The sequence below is a fragment of the Antedon mediterranea genome, chromosome 6 (genome assembly GCF_964355755.1).
Source record: "Antedon mediterranea chromosome 6, ecAntMedi1.1, whole genome shotgun sequence".
Taxonomy (NCBI): domain Eukaryota; kingdom Metazoa; phylum Echinodermata; class Crinoidea; order Comatulida; family Antedonidae; genus Antedon; species Antedon mediterranea.
In genome coordinates this window covers 9,462,442-9,484,410 of record NC_092675.1, presented here as the reverse complement: position 1 = coordinate 9,484,410, position 21,969 = coordinate 9,462,442, and the positions used below count along the sequence as shown (strand labels likewise).

Sequence of the window (21,969 nt, the reverse complement as noted above, 5' to 3'; positions counted from 1 at the left end):
AGATTGTTTTTCTTTTGCGTATAGGCCTATAGTCTTCATTTCAAATAACAACGCTTGCTTTTAAATGCTTTTATTGAGTTTGATAACGAATAACATATTGGATTACATGTATTATGTTATTGAATAATAATTAAATATAAATATAAAAAATAATTTTAAAATAACATAATAGAAAATCAACAACGAGATATTAAATTTAAAAACTTATTCTTTTGTTCAACAATGAAGGTGATTAAATAGTTCGTTGTTAAAAATTACTTTTCACCATTATTAGATTATTATTTAGTTTATTAAACATTAAACCTACTTCATATCATGTCCAATATTGCTGAATGGTTATTAAATATTATATTAATCTATCAGAGTTACACGTTAAACAAACAAAACAAACAATTGAAATGAATTCATTTTTCTATGACATACATTTTCTTTTGTTTAACTTACCCCAGGCGAAGTTTGTATTACTCAATTAACTTTTCAACGTGCCTACGGCCTACATTTTACATAATTTGCATTTTATTAATCGCATTGTTGACAAAATTACACCGGTATTTAACCCTACGGAAACGGAGTTAGGCATTGTTATCATTTTAATGATCATTATTTTTATTGTTTGTTCTGAATTCGTTTTTAATGAAAGTTTTCGTACATAGCGCGTTCCTTGCACGCTCTTCCTCGCTCTCGCCGCCTTAAAGACGACACACAAGACGAGCATAACTCCTTTTTTACTTCATACTCGCCGTATTTGTTTCTGTAGGCCTTGTGTGATATTGCATTATCATAGTAGAATTCTATAAAACCACAAAAGAGTGAGATTACTTACATCATAGACTAAAATAACTAAACAGTTTAAATATATTTAATGTCAAGAAAGAAGAAAAATGTTTTTTTTTTAAATTAATTATAATTTTACCATATTTAATAAAACTGTTTGATTAACTCATTTAAATTATTGTCAAATCAGCAGATATATATATATATATATATATATATAAATCTTTGGACAAATAAGATAATGTTTACCATTGTTAATTATGCAGACTAGGACTTAATTTGATTTTTTAAACCAAATCGTTATGTAGGCTTATTGAAATCGTTACTGCGGGAGAAAAATCAATTAAAATGAATTATTTAAAAGTTATGATAGCAGAAGACACCGTCCAGTTAAATACCGGTAATTATATGTTAATTATTTTTATATAAGTATAAACTATGTTTACTTTAGGCCTATGGTTTTAATATTTTGTACGTTTTTGTCTTAGAACGAATATGTTTTATTTTATGTAACCAACTTTTTTTATTCAAATTCTTTTACGCTAATTGTAAGAATTCATATAAAGGCGCGGCGCATCAGTATCATCATCACACAGAAAACCACGGAGTCTAATTTGAGCGATCTCTTTCACTTTCAGATCTTCTCATATTGCCGTTTACGCATTCCACTTATCATAATGATACACCTGTCTTATACGAGTATACTTAATTCTCTACAGTACTATCATTGTGGACTCTTATTATTATTTCTTTAAAATGATCTGATACTCCAATAAAACATTCTGTATTTAATTGCATGTATTGAATAAATCGGGAATTTTACCTCAGACATTACTAGTACTACAAAATATTTAAAATTATTACTTATTTTCGAGTTTTATAAAAATATAAAATTTACCGATATCAATTCTCCAAATAGGCATATCGGTTGAGAATAAGGCCATAGTATTTATAAATAAAACATATTATAAAATTAATAATCTAAAATTACCAGGGACAATGCTGGAATTAATAAACGATACCGTATTCAAAGATTAGAAAATAAATCGATTCAGTTTGTTGTATTTAATAATATTGTTAGGAAAATGTGCAAAATAGAGAGCATAATCAAATAAACGAATTGAATTTATACAAATACTTTATTGGAACTAATTCGTTTTATATTGTATTGAAATTATTTGCACATATTTAATATTCATTAAAGGCATTATTCAAGTGAACAGTGAATTCATAAGGTGAATGAACGGTGAACGATGGGGTGTATGGTGGTAAAAACTATAGTGCGAGGATACTGACTCATGACAATTATGATACGGGGGTTGATTAAATACTGGTGATATTATTGGTGGTGACTACAAGGATGACTGGTGGTGACGATGATAATGATGACAATTATTATTATTGGTGGTTACTATGTGAATGACTGGTGATGATGATGATGGTGGTGGTAAAGATGTTGATGATAACGATTATTACTGGTGGTGACTATGAGGATGTGGTGATGATAATGCTGTTGTGGATGATGATGATGATATCGATGATGATGATGATGATGGTGGTGATGATGACGATGGTGATAATGTTGTTGATGATGGTGTTGGCGATGATGATAATGCTGTAGATGATGATGATGATGATAATGATAATGATGTTGATGATGGTGATAACGATGATGAGGATGGCGATGATGATAATGCTGTAGATGATGATGATAATGATGTTGCTGTAGATGATGATGTTGTTGATGATGATAATGCTGTAGATGATGATGATGATGATGTTGTTGATGATAATTTTGTTGATGATGATAATGTTGTAGATGATGATGATGATAATGGCGATGATGATAATGATGTTGATGATGATAATGATGATGGCGATGATGATAATGCTGTAGATTATTATAAAGATGATGATCATGATAATGGCGATTATGATAATGATGATGATGATAGTGATTACGATGATGATGATGATGATGATATTGCTGTAGATGATGATGATGATGATAATGCTATTGATGATGATTATGATAAAGATGATGATGATGATGATGATGATATGCATGCTTATGACAATACACTATATTATATATTATCATATGAATATGAACTTTCATTTACTACAATGAAAACAATAAACAAAAACGTTTCACTGTAAAACCTTTACCTGCAATGATTAATGATCAAACCAAATTGATGTACGCAGTTGTAAACAACTTAAAACACACTTGAGAGACGAAATTTATTATTTTAAACGTCCATATTTTATAATTAATATTACTTTCCAAAAATTAGTCATTTATAATCCACTTGATTATAAAATATATAAGGCCCACTTACAAGAAATAAGTACACTAGATTAGTATTAAGGTTCATCTGGCTGATACATGTTTAAAGACGATACCGACACAGTGCTCTTCTACATTGATGGATTATTGATATTAATATAATTAGAGTCATTTACTGTCTGTCTCTCATCATTGTCATTATTGGCGTTCTCTTTACTTCGATATAATTCTCGTCTTTTGCTCATTCGCTTTTAATTCTTCCCGGTTCGGATCATTACTTCGTTCGTCTGAATGTCGCCGATGTTCTGTTAGATTTCCCATAATACACCAGTGTAGTAGGATCGCCATTATTATTTACGATATCCCTTGAACATAATTTATTTCTTTTATTGAAATTATGGCTATGAAATTTCATGAAACCCTGCTGTTTCCTAAGAAACACTCTGAACATCATTTATCAAGATATAGATGTCGTTTCAAGAAGACTAAATCAGACGATTCGCGAGAAATCGTTGGCGCCAAAACTTGATCAAGACGGGAGACTTGTAATTAGAGAAATTTCCAACAAGAAATTAATACATAAAAGCGATCTATAGGATAACGCTTTGTATAAAGGAAATTAAAAACTTATATATATTTAACACCTTTTAACTATTAACTAATCACATCTTATAATTACAGTTTCAAAATATGATATAATTTGATAGATTTAAAGTTTCATTAAACTAAAAGCAAACTCCAAGCCACAAAAAGGCCTAAATACCAGAAATACTATTAATATGTTATAATACTATATATTTATTTAGGGTAGCTTTACAACATTTAAACATAATGATACAACAGATTTTAAAAGTTAAAATTAATATATAATAATTTAGAAATTTACATTCATTAAATTTCATTAAAATAAAAAAAAAATAGTTCATATAAAAGGAAATTGGCACCAAATACTGCTTATGTTATTGCTAATCTTATATAAGGTATAAATTTAACTTAGTTTTTAAATCAGACTGTAGGCCTATCCTAAAACCCATTTACTCTTTCACATAATTTAAAAGCGTAGGCCAGGCCTAACATATATTACATTGAGAATAATTATAATATCAGCTTTGGTCATGTGGTGTTTTTCTATTTACTTTATGTCATGCCATTAAACATCAAAAACTAAATTAAGTCTATCGTATACGGTTAATTACAACAATTTATTACAATTCAATAAGATACACTAAATTAATGTTTTACGCGCTGCATCCTCCATCAGCTGGCGTGTAATGTACTAGGTCTATCACCAGGATTGGCAACTTCTATTTCTCCATTAGTGTATATTATTAGGTATTACTTAAGCGTATAGTGAAATGTTTACTGTGCCTGAAAACATCAAAGTTAATAAAATGCGCGCATTTTGTTTCTATAATCACGTTTGACAAACACATCTACTTATTTCGTATTCTTTTAACTACTGTGTCAGGTTATTTAATTCAATGAGATGACTGGCAACGGTATCATGCTCAAATTAAATTGAAAATATGAGCATTATCGGATATCAAAATTCAGCACGTCATTGTTGGTTTTTTTCACTTAACTCATTGCATATCATTTCAGAAACAATTTATTTTCTTTTCTCGATTTGTCTGAATAAATGATGGCAGACTAGAACTAATCTGTTATGATGGAAGAGAAAAGAGTCGTCACTTCACAATTACTTCCCGTGTATGGTAAGATCATGGACGGATTTATACCGCCACAGTGCAGGGCCACAATCCATTCAAAGTGTACCAAAGGTAGAATATACCGCCACAGTGCAGGGCCACAATACATTCAAAGTGTACCAAAGGGAGAATATACCGCCACAGTGCAGGGCCACAATACATTCAAAGTGTACCAAAGGTAGAATATACCGCCACAGTGCAGGGCCACAATACATTCAAAGTGTACCAAAGGGAGAATATACCGCCACAGTGCAGGGCCACAATACATTCAAAGTGTACCAAAGGGAGAATATACCGCCACAGTGCAGGGCCACAATACATTCAAAGTGTACCAAAGGGAGAATATACCGCCACAGTGCAGGGCCACAATACATTCAAAGTGTACCAAAGGGAGAATATACCGCCACAGTGCAGGGCCACAATACATTCAAAGTGTACCAAAGGGAGAATATACCGCCACAGTGCAGGGCCACAATAGGCCTACATTCAAAGTGTACCAAAGGTAGAATGGGTTATGTGACAATTCAAACATGGAGGTATAACATGATTTAAGTGTGATTTTCCGCTTGAAATTATAAAAAATAACAATTTTGAGAAAACATGCTGGGATTTTTTTTAGAAAATGAAAATGTTTACTGCATGCAGTAGCCTAAACTAGAAAACAGGTGCCATCATAACTGATACATACTAGGAATAAAGGATGCAATTTGACCAAAAAAAACCGTAAAAACACATTGTCACATCAGGGAGGTGAACAAATATTATTATTTATTATTTTTTCACCTCCCTGGTCACATCACCCATTTTATGTTGGACTTTTTGGCGCAGTAGTTTGAATGGATTCTGGCACGCTGCGCAGGTGTCGACGCTTGCAAACTCGGTATGAATAGAGGGCGATATAATGTATTTTTAATGAGCAGTGTGAAGTAATGCCTATAATGTAAAAATAAAATACAAATAAATTTACTCATCAAATCACAAATAAAATAATAGAATGTAGGCCTACAATGATTCAAGAAAAATTATGAATTAGGCTTTGGGAAACCAGGAGGTTGGTATGTATAACAGTAAAAAAGATAATGAGGGGATAAGATCAAGAAATAGAAAGATACTTATTTACAAACAAAATAGGCCTAAACGAAAAAATAATAAATAAATAAATAGGCCTACAGTGTTTTTTTTTTTAAATAGTAAAATACAAGAGTTATAACGGCCTGTGGTTCTGCAATTTTCTTCGTGACCTTAGTAGGCTTATATTAGTTCCTCCTATTTTTTCTAGTTTTGAATCAACGTGTTAAAATGTGCTTGTTTTAGATATGAAATGGTACCGTTTGCAAATCCCGGTGAGAAATGGCCACAGCAATTTCCCCTGGTAATAATTCCATATAGTTTACTCATCAAAGTGTAATTTCAAAATCGTGTGTCTATTTTTAAATTGAACATTTAATTCGACTATGGTTATGACTTGAGCATTATTTTGAGATTAATGAAAGGTAAAAAAGGGTAAGTTATGAGTTATGAATGTAAAAAAGAATGATTGATGGTTTAATGGCAACAGATGAAGCAAAATACGGAAATGAATGATTACGACGCACGCTAAAGAAACGCAGCAATATGATTTAGTTCAAGAGTAGAAAATTGAAGGCCTCTTCTAAAACTATTGTATTATATTATATATTATAATTTAAAAAAAAAGTATAATTCATTGTATGTTATTATGTTATTTAATATGATGCTGGTTAACGTAATATTAAGTTCTAGTGTATTTTGAAAGTGTTTAATGTAGGCTATTATTTTACGGAAAAAGTCTACGACAAAATTATTACTTGAATCATCAACACTCTGTAGGCCTATTAATTATAATTTATATACAGATAACCGATATTCGGCCTTTGGTACAGTATTAATGTAACGGGTGATGGCATTAAACGATATTCGAGTTGTTGTCTCCAACATAGAGATGGTCACACAGAAATAAGCACACAAAATCCGAGGTCGAATTATGATTATTTATTTCCGAGTTGTAATAATATAAATTCGGTTGAAATTTATAATACTAATTAAAATCAATTATCTTCTTTATACTCTATGTTACATCAATAATAATTAATTTTAAATCTATCCAAAATCTACCAAGCAGCCGTCTGCATGAATTTATTTGAATAATAATGATTTAAAATCTCCTTTCTATTCATGTTTTGTGCTGCGAAAGAACTTATTGGGGGAATTCGGAAACAATTATTATTCCCTTGGTCGAATTTGACAATGGATTGTGTTGAATGATGACAAATGAAGATACCGTCACGAGTGTTCAAATAATCGCACGTATTGCTTCCTTTTTATGCTAAAGATGTTTTAAAGATTACTTTAGAAAACCTGATTTACAGTATGTTATAAGAACTTGAAGGTAATAGCTAATGTATATAATAACTATAATACGTAAAAATGTACTGTAGGCCTATAGGCCTAAAGCTTCTTGGCTCACACACTAGGTTGACGTAACGTATAAGCGCATCGCGCGCAATTATCACAAGCGACTTTGATTGGTCAACAACTGTACGCGTAGTATGTGTTGCTGATGATGAAGTGGTAGAGTTGTAGCTTGTGGTTGTAAACATGGATACAATTAATGTTAAGATCATAATGATTGGGCACTAATCAACATTTCATATGCCTTTTTCTCATACAAATTTACTTAAAGATCTGTTAAGACTTTATTTACAGAGCATATTGTTTGTGTGTGTCTATGGACGTACATAAAAAAAATAACATTAAATAATATTAGCCTACACTTTAAAGTTAGGCCTAATCTTTGTTATTATCCGCTACCTACTTTTTTAATAGGCTATATTTTGTCTAGGCAATTAATGATTATGGAAAAGGTTTGTCCCTCCATTGGTATAAACAATACTTCCATTGAACATTAGTATATAAATCGTGAAATATAAGCACCTATATATTTGAATTTATGCGTACGTTTAATTACCCACGTTCCAATAATATAAATGCACGCGGAGAGCAAATAATAACACCTTTATGTATAACCATGACGTTTAGTTTTCATGTTCGTTATATTAGATGAATGCAGAACCAAGGAAGCGCTGTTTCGATTTACTATTTGTCAACACAAGCGTCGAGTAGCCCAGTACTCCGGAGACTGTTTTGGGGTTAATGTGCAAATTGTCTGAATAGGAAGCCCAGGTGATAAATAATGCAATAAAAATGCTTATAAAATCGATTATTCATTTTTATTATATGTATCTATTACAACTTTTGGGTTTCAGTGTATGAAAAGGGGTTTTAGGTCATTTCATAAAGCAGCATTGTATGTGGGTATACCATTATTTTACAATAGAGAACATGTTAGTCTCTTGGAGAGTATACGAATTATTGTTTGTTGAATTTTTCAAAAATGGTTAAAAATCATAAGCAACAAATTCTGAAATTTAAATAAGAGGCAATTAGGCCCTACCCAGTGGGCAAAAATTGGTTGAATTAACGTTAATTCAACGTTATCTGCAAACGTTGAAATAACGTTGAAAAAGTGGTTGAAAATGAAAGTTTGCCTCAACGTAAATGTCAACGTTGAATCAACATAGAAATTATCAACGTTGAAACAACGTTAAAATAAGTAACGTTGAAATAACGTTGAAAAAATGGTTGAAAATGAAAGTTTGCCTCAACGTAAATGTCAACGTTGAATCAACATAGAAATTATCAACGTTGAAACAACGTTAAAATAAGTAACGTTGAAATAACGTTGAAAAAATGGTTGAAAATGAAAGTTTGCCTCAACTTAAATGTCAACGTTGAATCAACATAGAAATTATCAACGTTGAAACAACGTTAAAATAGGTAACGTTGAAATAACGTTGAAAAAATGGTTGAAAATGAAAGTTTGCCTCAACGTAAATGTCAACGTTGAATCAACATAGAAATTATCAACGTTGAAACAACGTTAAAATAGGTAACGTTGAAATAACGTTGAAAATGAAAGTTTGCCTCAACGTAAATGTCAACGTTGAATCAACATAGAAATTATCAACGTTGAAACAACGTTAAAATAAGTAACGTTGAAATAACGTTGAAAAAATGGTTGAAAATGAAAGTTTGCCTCAACAAAAATGTCAACGTTGATTCAACATAGATTATCAACGTTGAAACAACGTAAAAATGTCTACGTTGAAATTATCAATGTTGATTCAATGTTGAAATTATTAACGTTGAAACAACGTAATAATTAAGTTGAAATGAAAATTTGCATCAACGTAAATTTAAACATAGATTTAACGTTGAAATTTGATTTGTTGAATTACTATATCCAATTTGAATCAACGGTTTTAAAGTAGTTAGTAGTAAAGGTACTGTTACGTCGCAGAATCCATCAATAGAGACATTTTATAAATACTGTATATCTTACTAATCTTTAATTTCTATAAAAACATAAAATAACATTTAATCAGGTGTTATCAAATCATCAGGCAAAATCCAAGCAACAATCAAATAATGTACATCCTCACTGACAGTTCTCAGGTACCAATGTTAAGTATAAAAAATATACAATAACCAGTTTGTAATATGTTTGCCAACTAACATGATTGAATAACTATAAATATTGGCTGATTACAGTAAAACACAATAAATACAACACACGTCACAGGTGCCTTGTGCTAATGTTGCAGAAGTCCAAATGATGGCAATAACACAATACTGTAATTGCATTGTTCCGATTAGTCAATAAACAGTTGCCTCGATTCCTGTGTTGACATTGTCCTATGCTTTCCAAAAGTGTGGCAATATTATTTTTCCAAACCTGAAACAAATTCAATCAAGTTACTGTAGTTTTAAACAAAAATAATACAGTAAAAAATTAATTGTTGAAAGATTTATTGTCCCCAAAAAATATGAACAATGAAGATTAATACAATCATACTTTGAATACCTTGCCATTTTGCAATTTTAACAATTTAGATATTCACTTGCCGTAGAAAATAAACAAAAACAATAAAGATTTCACTTAACAAAAATACAAAATAAACAGTACATTTAACCAAAAACCAATTGTTTGTTTAAATTGTCCCCCTTTTAAGGTACAAATGCATTTTTAAAAATCTAATTTTTGGTCAAAGTGAACAACTCTATAGTGACGGCATATTCAACAAAACATTTAAAAAAAAATTGTTCAGTTCAATTATATCTTTAACACATTGTTCAAAAATCATACTGTACATAAACAAAAATTCAATTCAGAACATCATTTCACACTTACACGTAACATATGCAATCAATTCAATTTATGTAAATAATATTGCAACACTGTATTAATATTTACGCCGTGGTTATAGGATTCCGGCACCGAAACTCAACTGCCAAGCGTTAGGGAATCCGACACGCTATTGCGCATTCCCAGAGCAAGGTAATCGGCGATTTTTGTCTACAACAGACCAAAGCGTGGTTCCCACTAGCGACGCAACACAAGGACGTAACGCAACGCAAGTAAATTGACCAATCACAAGCGATGGCTTATTCGCTTGTGATTGCTAACTGTCTATAACTTCGCTTGTCATTGGTTAAAACGCTTGCGTTGCATTTACGTCCTTGCGTTACGTTCTAGTGGGAACCAAGCTTTACAGCGATGGATCATTTTAATAGCTGCGCCACGGCGAACTAGCCGGCCTACATGCCTACTAATACTAGTAGGCCTACCAGCTAGATGTGACCATTGGGCCTATTTATTTCGTAATTAAATTTGCTTCATTCATATATAAACTTTATATATTTATGAATTATAATAATTGCATGACAAGTTTTATTTTTTATGATTTTTCAAGTACAAAATAAAAGATTTCATATAACGCATTTATACTGTACATAACATCATGCAATCGTATACAAGTTGATTTGTTGACAGCAGCCGCCGTGCGGATGTGAAAAAAAAAAAACAGAACTGTTCGGGAGAAGTCGGTGTCGCAACGCTACGCTATTCATTTTCGTACATTTCTTGAAATACGCAAGCTGATACTTATCAATATCATAATAATTATTTTAACGCGTGGCGTAATTATTAATTCATGTATGGCCTAGGCCAAGTTTCATCCATCGCTCTCTCCCCCGCGCGCCGACTAACTAGGCCACAGCAAAGATATCTTTGGCTACACAGTACATCCCTAGTTAACACTCCGACTCTCGGGTAATGTGGTGCGCGGTCTGTGGCACTAGTGCAAGCTATAATTACTTCGCTCTGGGCATGCGCAATAGCGTGTCGGATTCCCTAACGATGGGAAGTTGAGTTGCGGTGCCGGAATCCTAACCACGGCGTAATATTTATTCAATTCAATATTAAAGTTAAGAACTATAAATTAAATACCAACCTTTTGTATATAAAAATATTGATCATCCATTAGATTTTTCTCGTTTGATTCACATAGAAAAGATTATAGGCCTACATGTACTTCATTATTTTGTACTCTAGCTAGGCATAGGCCAGGGCCTTAGCTAGGCCTACAATCTGAAATAAAGAAAGCGAGTAAGTTTAACAAATAGCCGTCCTAGGCTAGCAGCATGTGTTTGTATATTAACACTAATAATAGCATTAGCAGCTACTGTAGACAGTCTAGCAGAAAGCTAGCTAGGCCAACTAATTATATAATTATAATGTTATATTTATGTATACTTTTAGATAAATAAAGAAAGTATTGAACTAAAAGGCCTAATACATACCATTTTATAACCATAATAAGTACAGTACTGTAGTTATCCTTGGCAAGGCAAATGTTTGCCCTTGACATGCATAACACTAAATGCTTCCACTAGGCCTAGTAGTGAGTGAATTCAGTTCATCAGTTTGGCAGCCGGCCTAGCCTCTAGGCCTAGCCTACCAGGCTATAGCCTAGCTATGCATGTGTGGCCTACTAGACTAGAGGCTAGCTATTGATAAGGGTAAAATAGTCAAGCTCAAAGCTTATAAATTAGTAGATTACAAATAAAAAAGATTGTTTTCCTACCTCAAAACATACTTATTTGACAATTTCAATGATGAGCCTTTTTTTTCTACACACCACTACTACTGTAGGCCTAGCCTACGTCGAAGTAACTGAAATTACTGACACCAGTTTCAAAATTTTATCAAAACGAAACTAAACCAATGACAAGCTCGTATCTTATGAAATTTGATCTTGCATGAAAGGATCATTCAATTTTCAACACAACTTCTAGAACATTTTTGTATTATACAGAGACAATAATATTTGCCAATCTAAAATTCCTAAATAACCAATAATCATTTGTTTTACAATAAAGGATGATAAAATAAACCGCCAACTGAAATCTAATGTTAATTTAACGTTGAAACATCAATGGCAACGCACTTAGTATTAAAAAATTTAAGTATTAAATAGAATTTATCTTTAATTTAACGTTTAATTAACATTGAAAAACAAAAATAATAATTGTTTGAAAAAACAACATAATTTCAAGAGTTTTTCAACGTTGAAAACATGTCATTTGAAAATGGCAACTGGATTTCAACGTTAAAATAACGTTGGAATAACATTGAAAAACAAAAATAATAATTGTTTGAAAAAAATTATTAGTTAGAAATACAATGTTATTTCAACGTTGGATCAACATTGATAAATTAACGTAAATTTCTAGATATAAAGACAATGTTATTTCAACGTTGTATCAACATTGATAAATTAACGTAAATTACTAGTTAGAAAGACAATGTTATTTCAACGTTGGATCAACATTAATAAATTAACGTAAATTTCTAGTTAAAAATACAATGTTATTTCAACGTTGGATCAACATTGATAAATTAACGTAAATTACTAGTTAGAAATACAATGTTATTTCAACGTTGGATCAACATTGATAAATTAACGTAAATTACTAGTTAAAAATACAATGTTATTTCAACGTTGGATCAACATTGATAAATTAACGTAAATTTCTAGTTAAAAATACTATGTGATTTTAACGTTGGATCAACATTGATAAATTAACGTAAATTACTAGTTTAAAATACAATGTTATTTCAACGTTGGATCAACATTGATAAATTAACGTAAATTTCTAGTTAAAAATATTATGTGATTTTAACGTTGGATCAACATTGATAAATTAACGTAAATTACTAGTTAGAAAGACAATGTTATTTCAACGTTGGATCAACAATGATAAATTAACTTAAATTACTAGTTAAAAAGACAATGTTATTTCAACGTTGGATTAACATTAATAAATTAACGTAAATTTCTAGTTAAAAATAAAATGTTATTTCAACGTTGGATCAACATTAATAAATTAACGTAAATTTCTAGTTAAAAATACATTGTTATTTCAACGTTGGATCAACATTGATAAATTAACGTAAATTACTAGTTAAAAATACAATGTTATTTCAACGTTGGATCAACATTGATAAATTAACGTAAATTACTAGTTAAAAATACAATGTTATTTCAACGTTGGATCAACATTGATAAATTAACTTAAATTTCGAGTTAAAAATACAATGTGATTTTAACGTTGGATCAACATTGATAAATTAAGGTAAATTACTAGTTAGAAAGACAATGTTATTTCAACGTTGGATCAACATTGATAAATTAACTTAAATTACTAGTTAGAAAGACAATGTTATTTCAACGTTGGATCAACATTGATAATAAAACGAAAATTTCTAGTTAGAAATACAATGTTATTTCAACGTTGGATCAACATTGATAAATTAACGTAAATTTCTAGTTAGAAAGACAATGTTATTTCAACGTTAAATCAACATTGATAAATTAACGTAAATTACTAGTTAGAAAGACAATGTTATTTGAACGTTGGATCAACATTGATAAATTAACGTAAATTTCTAGTTAAAAATACAAGATTATTTCAACGTTGGATCAACATTGATAAATTAACGTAAATTTCTAGTTAAAAATACAATGTTATTTCAACGTTGGATCAACATTGACAAATTAACGTAAATTACTAGTTAGAAAGACAATGTTATTTCAACGTTAAATCAACATTGATAAATTAACGTAAATTACTAGTTAGAAGGACAATGTTATTTTAACGTTGGATCAACATTGATAAATTAACGTAAATTTCTAGTTAAAAATACAATGTTATTTCAACGTTGAATCAACACTTATAAATTAACGTAAAACATTTGTTTGAAAAACAATGTTATTTCAACGTTAAATCAACATTTATTAATCAACATAAATTACTAGTTAAAAAGAAAATGTTATTTCAACGTTGATTCAATGTTTATTACTAAACGTAAAAAAAATAGTTAGGGAAAAAATGTTATTTCAACGTTGATTCAACGTTTGAAATACGCTGACAACATGATTTCAACAAATCAACTATATTTCAACGTTGATTCAACGTTGAAATTATGTTCTGTGCCCACTGGGTAAGTTTTTTTTTTCGCAGTGGAGTAGCTTTGTGGTTAACGTGCTTGCCTGCCAATGTCAATGGTTGAAACCTGATCTAGAACCAATGTACTCACGACTCTTCAACTCCACTCCCCAACACTCAAATGAGACTTAGTTTATAAGCACAACATATCATTATAAATAGTTTATCCATCGTGTAATTGGCTAATTACTAGTTGTTGGATGCGTAATGAAAAAAAAAAAGAATGCATCGTATCGAAAACTATTAGGCCTATTATTTATTTATTTTTATTTCAACAATATACCATTTATAGTGAAATAGTTGTACACTAAAAAAAAGTATTATGTAAAAATATAGTATAATATACAATATTTGGTACGAGGATTAATGTTAGTTTAAATGCGGATACTTCACAAAATAAATTACTTGGTTTGTATTTGATATTTTGTGATGATTTGATAAAAAGCATTACCGCCCTCAATAATGGGTTTAGCGCCTTCTATAGTTAGAAAACTTATACAAAACTTTTCTGGATATCATCTATACGTACGACGATTGATTTACGTACGTCGTATACTAGGCCTAGGCCTCCTTAGTAGGCCTAATGAATAAATTAGAAATTAATCAAGCTATTATACGACGGTAATTAATGTATATAAATGCTTATTGAATAATATATATGTTTAAGACTTAAGATAAATTACTGTGCGTGGAAACTGAAGGAAAATGTAGCTAGCCTAGCTAGCCTAGGCCTAGGTATAGCCTAGCCTAGGTAGGTAGACCTACTAGCTACGCCCTCTACGTTGGTGGGCCTACCAGCTAGGCCTCTAGTACTAGTAGTAGCCTAGCAGATGGTAGGCCTAGAGGTATAGATGGTAGAGGCCTAAGTTGGCTAAGAATAGTAGCTAGGCCTACCCATCCGTTGCTCCAATCAATGGCAATATTAGGTTGGAACGTCGTCCCAATTGAACACAGTACACTAGGCTAGGCCCTAGGCCTACTCGGGTGCTATTATGCAGTTTCGCACCACATTCTATATTATTTATTAATATTAATATTCTATTTTAATTAGAGATTCAACAGTGATATTCCAATATTCCTGAAACAGGAATCATTTCACTTTTAAAACTCAAATTGGATCAGGTGCCGTTTTCGGCCACCTCGACTTATATGGACTATACCATTATTATGATAGGGGTGTGGTGTATTATGTTTTATGTTGAGAAGGGTGTCTATTAATGGGAAGACAATACAATTGTTCTGTTATGTAACCTACAGTACAAACTACAAGGAACAATACAGAACATCAAAAACTAGCATTTTAAAAAGGCATGTTATTATTAGGTAGGCCTAGTGTTAGGGAATGCCAAGATTTTGTAACAATATTACTATATTACAATATTATTATATTATATTAAGATATTTTATATAAAACTAATTTTATAGACAAATTTAATGAAGAACCATCTACTAACTGGATAAAGCCATTTAGGAAAAATAATAAACAAGTTGATCATAACGAGTGGTTTTCAAAGGCACAATGCAAAACGAAATTCCATGCAAAACACAACGTTAACAGAATATACTATGTATAAAGGAACCAAACCTTGAACAATATTTGTTAGATAAAACTAATTTTAAGAGTATCAATTTAAAATTTAAAGCAAGATCAAACTCTCTAGATCTTGAGGGTCGTAGAAAATCCTGGTCAAATCATGACACAGGATTATGTAAGATGTGTAGTACAAACGAAAAAGAAACAGTAAACCATTTTGTTATTTAAATGTCCTTCATTAAACTCTGTTAGACAATAATTAAGTATGTACCGGGATAATTTTAATTGTGGACCTCAGTTAAAACACCACTTTATGCTAGACAATTTATTCACTGAAAATGAAACATTAGGAAAAATCTTTGATTTTTATTGTAAAACATATTTAATGAAAGCATGGGTTACTAGATCTACAATGTTATCCGCATTACCTCTCTCAACTAATTGATTAATATAGTAAACAAGCTACATACATCTCTATGAGGATGCTGTAAGTTTTATTTCTTAGGCCTATCCTGTATTTTTGTTGTTCTGTTTTTATTTTCGTAGTTATATATGTTGTAAAATTTACGTAATATGTATTTTCATACAAATCTATAAATTAATTAATTAGTTTACATTTTGTTTTGATGTTATGTATTAGTATTTAGAACTTTGTGGCTTATGTTATTTGTAATTTTGTCTGTAAATTGGAAGCACCATTAACTGATAAATGTGTGACACCGATATAAAGGTGATTCCTATGAATAAATAAATAAATAAAAACTATATAAGTAGGTATACTTACTTATTATATATAAAAACTAAACTAAACACTACAGTATAATCAAAATTAAAGCATATTAAATACTAGGCCTATGTTATTCCTATCTAGATTTAAACACTTTAAATTTTTGTACAATCGGATTCGAAATTAGAAAATCTTAAATACTACAATACAATCGGAATTAAAACATCCTAAATACTACATTACAATCGGTTAAATTACCTAAACTCTATAATGTTGTGAAATATGTACGAATGTTGGCAAATGCATTCTAATCGGCCCAATCCTATCGGTAGATAAATCATATTTTTTATTTTCTTGAACTAAACATAAGCTAAGCTCCGTTTTACATTCGCTATTATAACGTTTTGATGCAAACGTCGTTCAATTAAAACATGTATTTCTACACAGAAACGTTTAAAAACGTGTTTAAAACATTTTAGAAAGACCAAACCTAAAAACATGCAATGTCAAACGCTGTGTTTTCTGGGAACAAAATGGTACAGATTCACTGACAAAATTATAATGTTTATTGTTTTACTGATTACCTCTAATAATCAGTATGTGATAAATGTACTACTGTCATCTTTATTAAATGTACTACTGTGTTATCGTTAGGTAAATTATATTTTTTATTTGTAACTGGGATAAAAACTTTCTTTATATACTTTCTGTATCTATAAATCTGTAAAAATTATATAGAAATAAAGAGCCATAATATACTGCATTAACTTGAAAACTGAAATTAATTCTACAGCATGCAGGGCGTAGTTGTTTTCCCTTTGTTGCTGAAACAACAAGAAAAACAAAAGAACAAAAGCAGCAGTATTTTAACACATTAACACACTCAATTAATAAATGGGACACCCCTATTTTTCCATCTTTTTATAATGGTATAGTCCATACAAGTTGAGGTGGCCGAAAACGGCACCTGATCCCTCAAATTAAATCCCAGTTTAACTAGTCACATCAGTCAAAGGTTCTAGTATCATTAATGAAAAATAATATAATACTATACTGATTCATGTGCCAACATTGATTGTGTAATATGAATGCAACATTTTAACAATGTTTGATTGACAGAAACACAGTGTATTTTTAGGTCCTCTTACACTCTAAGGAACAGGTTCTTTTACCATTAAGAATACTTGAATTTTCAAACCTAAACTGTACATTTAGTGTAAAAATAAAGAGATAATGTGTTATATGAAGAAAAAAACTCTTCTTTTGAATAACACTTTGTAGTTCAATAAATAATGTTTGAAAGTTTACATTGGTTACTGTGTGCATGTTTTTTCCCCATAATTTACAGACCGGTACGTCCATAACTTTCAGACCGGTACGTCAATAACTTTCAGACCGGTACATCCATAACTTTCAGACCGGTACATCCATAAATTTCAGAACGGTAAATCCATAACTTTCAGACGAGTACATCAATAACTTTCAGACCTGTACGTCCATAACTTTCAGACCGGTACGTCCATAACTTTCAGACCGGTACGTCCATAACTTTCAGACCGGTACGTCCATAACTTTCAGATCGGTACGTCCATAACTTTCGGACCGGTACGTCCATAACTTTCGGACCGGTACATCCATAACTTTCAGACCGGTACGTCCATAACTTTCAGACCGGTACGTCAATAACTTTCAGACCGGTACGTCCATAACTTTCAGACCGGTACATCCATAACTTTCAGGCCGGTACATTCATAACTTTCAGATCGGTACATCCATAACTTTCAGACCGGTACATCCATAACTTTCAGGCCGGTACATCCATAACTTTCGGACTGATACGTCCATAACTTTCAGACCGATACGTCCATAACTTTCAGACCGATACGTCCATAACTTTCAGACTGGTACGTCCATAACTTTCAAACCGGTACGTCAATAACTTTCAGACCGGTACGTCAATAACTTTCAGACCGGTACGTCCATAACTTTCAGACCGGTACGTCCATAACTTTCAGACCGGTACGTCCATAACTTTCAGACCGGTACGTCCATAACTTTCAGACCGGTACGTCCATAACTTTCAGACCGGTACGTCCATAACTTTCAGGCCGGTACATTCATAACTTTCAGATCGGTACATCCATAACTTTCAGACCGGTACGTCCATAACTTTCAGGCCGGTACGTCCATAACTTTCAGACCGATACGTCCATAACTTTCAGACCGATACGTCCATAACTTTCAGACCGGTATGTCCATAACTTTCAGACCGGTACGTCCATAACTTTCAGACCGGTACGTCCATAACTTTCAGACCGGTACGTCCATAACTTTCAGACCGGTACGTCCATAACTTTCAGACCGGTACGTCCATAACTTTCAGACCGGTACGTCCATAACTTTCAGACCTGTACGTCCATAACTTTCAGACCGGTACGTCCATAACTTTCAGACCGATACGTCCATAACTTTCAGACCGGTACGTCCATAACTGTCAGGCCGGTACGTCCATAACTTTCGGACCGGTACATCCTTAACTTTCAGACCAGTACTTAACTTTCAGACCGGTACGTCCATAACTTTCAGATCGGTACGTCCATAACTTTTTCTGACCGGTACATCCTTAACTTTCAGACCAGTACTTAACTTTCAGACCGGTACGTCCATAACTTTCTGACCGGTACATCCTTAACTTTCAGACCATTTGCTACCTTAAAAAAAACTGTTTAAAAAAAAAAGCTTTTATCGTATTCTAACTACTGTACATCTTAATTAATTATTAATCTTTCATTTTCAAGTTTCTTTTTGGGGCTTTGGTATTTTTTGGCCTTTTAAAAATTTAATTTGAACATAATAAGTTTACATTATTTTTAACATTTTTTTTTTCACTATAATTCGTTTGATAGTATTACTGTATGATTCATTCTATAACTATAGGATTTCCATTTATACTATCGGGTGCAGGTCAAGTCGGCCCCAAACCGTCTCGGCCAAAGTCAAGTCGGCCCCACGTCAAGTCGGCCCCAAGTCAACTCGGCCTCAAGTCAACTCGGCCTCACGTCAACTCGGCCAAAAACTAATCGGTCAACTCGGCCACAATAAAGTATGGAACGCAAAAATTGCTTAATATTATTATGATTATTACTATCCACTCTTTAAAAAAAATTAAGAAATAAGAAAATAAAAAAATGATATCATTGCCGATATGAATAGAAGTACCCGCGTTTTACAAAAACAAGTGCAGTAACAGGTACCACATTTTAGTAAATCGAAGACCATCATGGAGCTATTATAGCTCCATGGTTCCACCATTTGGCCATAGAAAAATGATCGTACTGTACATATCGTTTTTGTCCATGATTTGCATTTTTAAAAAAGGGGAATCCCCGGTCAGCGAAAACACGTAGCAGTTGTAATATCGAAATAGCTGCCAAAGGCACAGGGAGGCGCAGCTACAAATTGGTTTCAGATGTTGTCGCCTAATCAAATGCATACACTGAAGAAATCTACGCGTGATTCTACCATAGAGTTAACATTAATTAATACCTCAATGATTCAACCAAACAATCCAACCAAACAATCTTATTACACCTAATATATGTCCTCGCATATCGGACATGTTTATTGAATTTTGACGGACGAACGAACATACGCGCCCACGTACGTGCATCATCATATTGGGTGTATGCCTACAATGTGTTCCTATTTATTATCCAAATGTTCATATTGTAATCATTAATAATAGTATGAATGCTAGCTTATTAATCAATTGTTTGTTATGCGCAATTTCAGAACAATTTGTGCAATTTGAAATTTTATTAAACGTAAATAAAGAAAAATTGGTGAAATCCTTCTTTTTTTTTTTGCTAAAAGTATTATTGTCTAAATATTAATATTCATTAAAAGTCAGAATTATTCATAGGTAATAAAATGTGAAGAAATATTATTTTATCAATCCCCTTCCTTTGCACCTTTTGCATTCCATACTTTAACGGGGCCGAGTTGACCGATTATTTTTTGGCCGAGTTGACGTGAGGCCGAGTTGACTTGAGGCCGACTTGACTTGGGGCCGACTTGACTTGGGGCCGACTTGACTTTGGCCGAGACGGTTTAGGGCCGACTTGGATCGAAATCATACTATCTTTGATGAAATTAACGTTTTTTTCCTGGTATAACTATAATCCCACCCTCTAGAACACAACAAAATTTGGCTGATTTTAGGAGGAGGGACTATATCATGGGAAAAAATGATTGGTAAGCATTTCTTGTAAAAACTCATCTGAACTGGCTGGAGAGAGATCTACTTCCAGCAAAAGTCATAATCATTAACATTAAAATCATTCTATGGTCAAAATATTATTGCTCTTTTATTAATCATGACGTCATTTGATTGAAAGTGTGAAAATATTTTCACCGTAGATGGTTTCCTATAGTTCTATGGTGAAAAATTCTTTGTTTTATGCAGGAAAAATGCATATTTATCTATTTATTATTGATCGTTATCGTCCTAGTATAAATGGGGCTTTACTCATACAGTAGTATCCTACAGTATATGTCTAAAATTACCTACATATTTCTCATACAGTGGGTGTGACGTATAGTTTTAGAAGGGTAATGTCCTGTCAAGTTAAAGATGAACAGAAGCACAAAAAATAAATTGAAAAAAAGCACTTTTGAGTTTGGACAGGAAACATCTATTCAATAAAACATGTTTGCTACAGTTAATTGGGGTCAATTTCCTCTTTGTTTTATCTGTTAATTTATTGATTACTATCAGAATTGGTAGGCTGTTCAATTCTATTTGGGGCAAAGAAAAGAAGACAATTTTCAAGTCTGTGATATATGTCAGAATAGAAAATCAGTATCTCCCCACCCTTTCCCTCATGGTTGGAATATATTTGTATAATTTTAGCTGTTATTGACAACAGTGATTTTATATCACGCTTTTTCCATTATAGGAAAATAATGGTGTCATTTTAATAGTAGATTCTAGAATAAATTTATGATGCTCTTGTACTGTAAAGCACTACCAAACTATGTGATGTGCCCATATATGGACATGATGATGTCATATCACTACCATATTTGGGCACATTACATTTTGTTTGTCTTGAAAACTGATTTGAAATTGTAGACAGCTTAAAACAAAAAATTGTGTTGCATATTCTTTTCTCCATATTCTGCATGGAATAACTCACTATTTATGATGTTTTATATTTTCTAGATTAGCGTAGTAGCAGGAGAAAATATTATTTTCATCTAATGTAAGTCTGCAAGAGATGAATACTGTGCATTCACTACTAAATGCCAACAAGTCTGCAAGAGATGAATACTGTGCATTCACTACCAAATGCCAACAAGTCTGCAAGATATGAATACTGTGCATTCACTACCAAATGCCAACAAGTCTGCAAGATATGAATACTGTGCATTCACTACCAAATGCCAACAAGTCTGCAAGATATGAATACTGTGCATGCACTACCAAATGCCAACAAGTCTGCAA

The 21,969-nt window shown here is 31.9% G+C and overlaps 1 long non-coding RNA gene across 1 annotated transcript; it reads right to left on the bottom strand.

Annotated features, from left to right (window-relative positions):
* Positions 1 to 8,641: 8,641 nt before the first annotated feature.
* Positions 8,642 to 12,041, bottom strand: LOC140051543 (uncharacterized). Its single transcript, XR_011845534.1, has 3 exons — positions 11,778 to 12,041; positions 11,145 to 11,281; positions 8,642 to 9,586 (listed from the first exon to the last, which is right to left on the bottom strand). It is a non-coding gene; the product is annotated as an uncharacterized lncRNA (long non-coding RNA).
* Between the last annotated feature and the right edge of the window lie 9,928 nt (positions 12,042 to 21,969).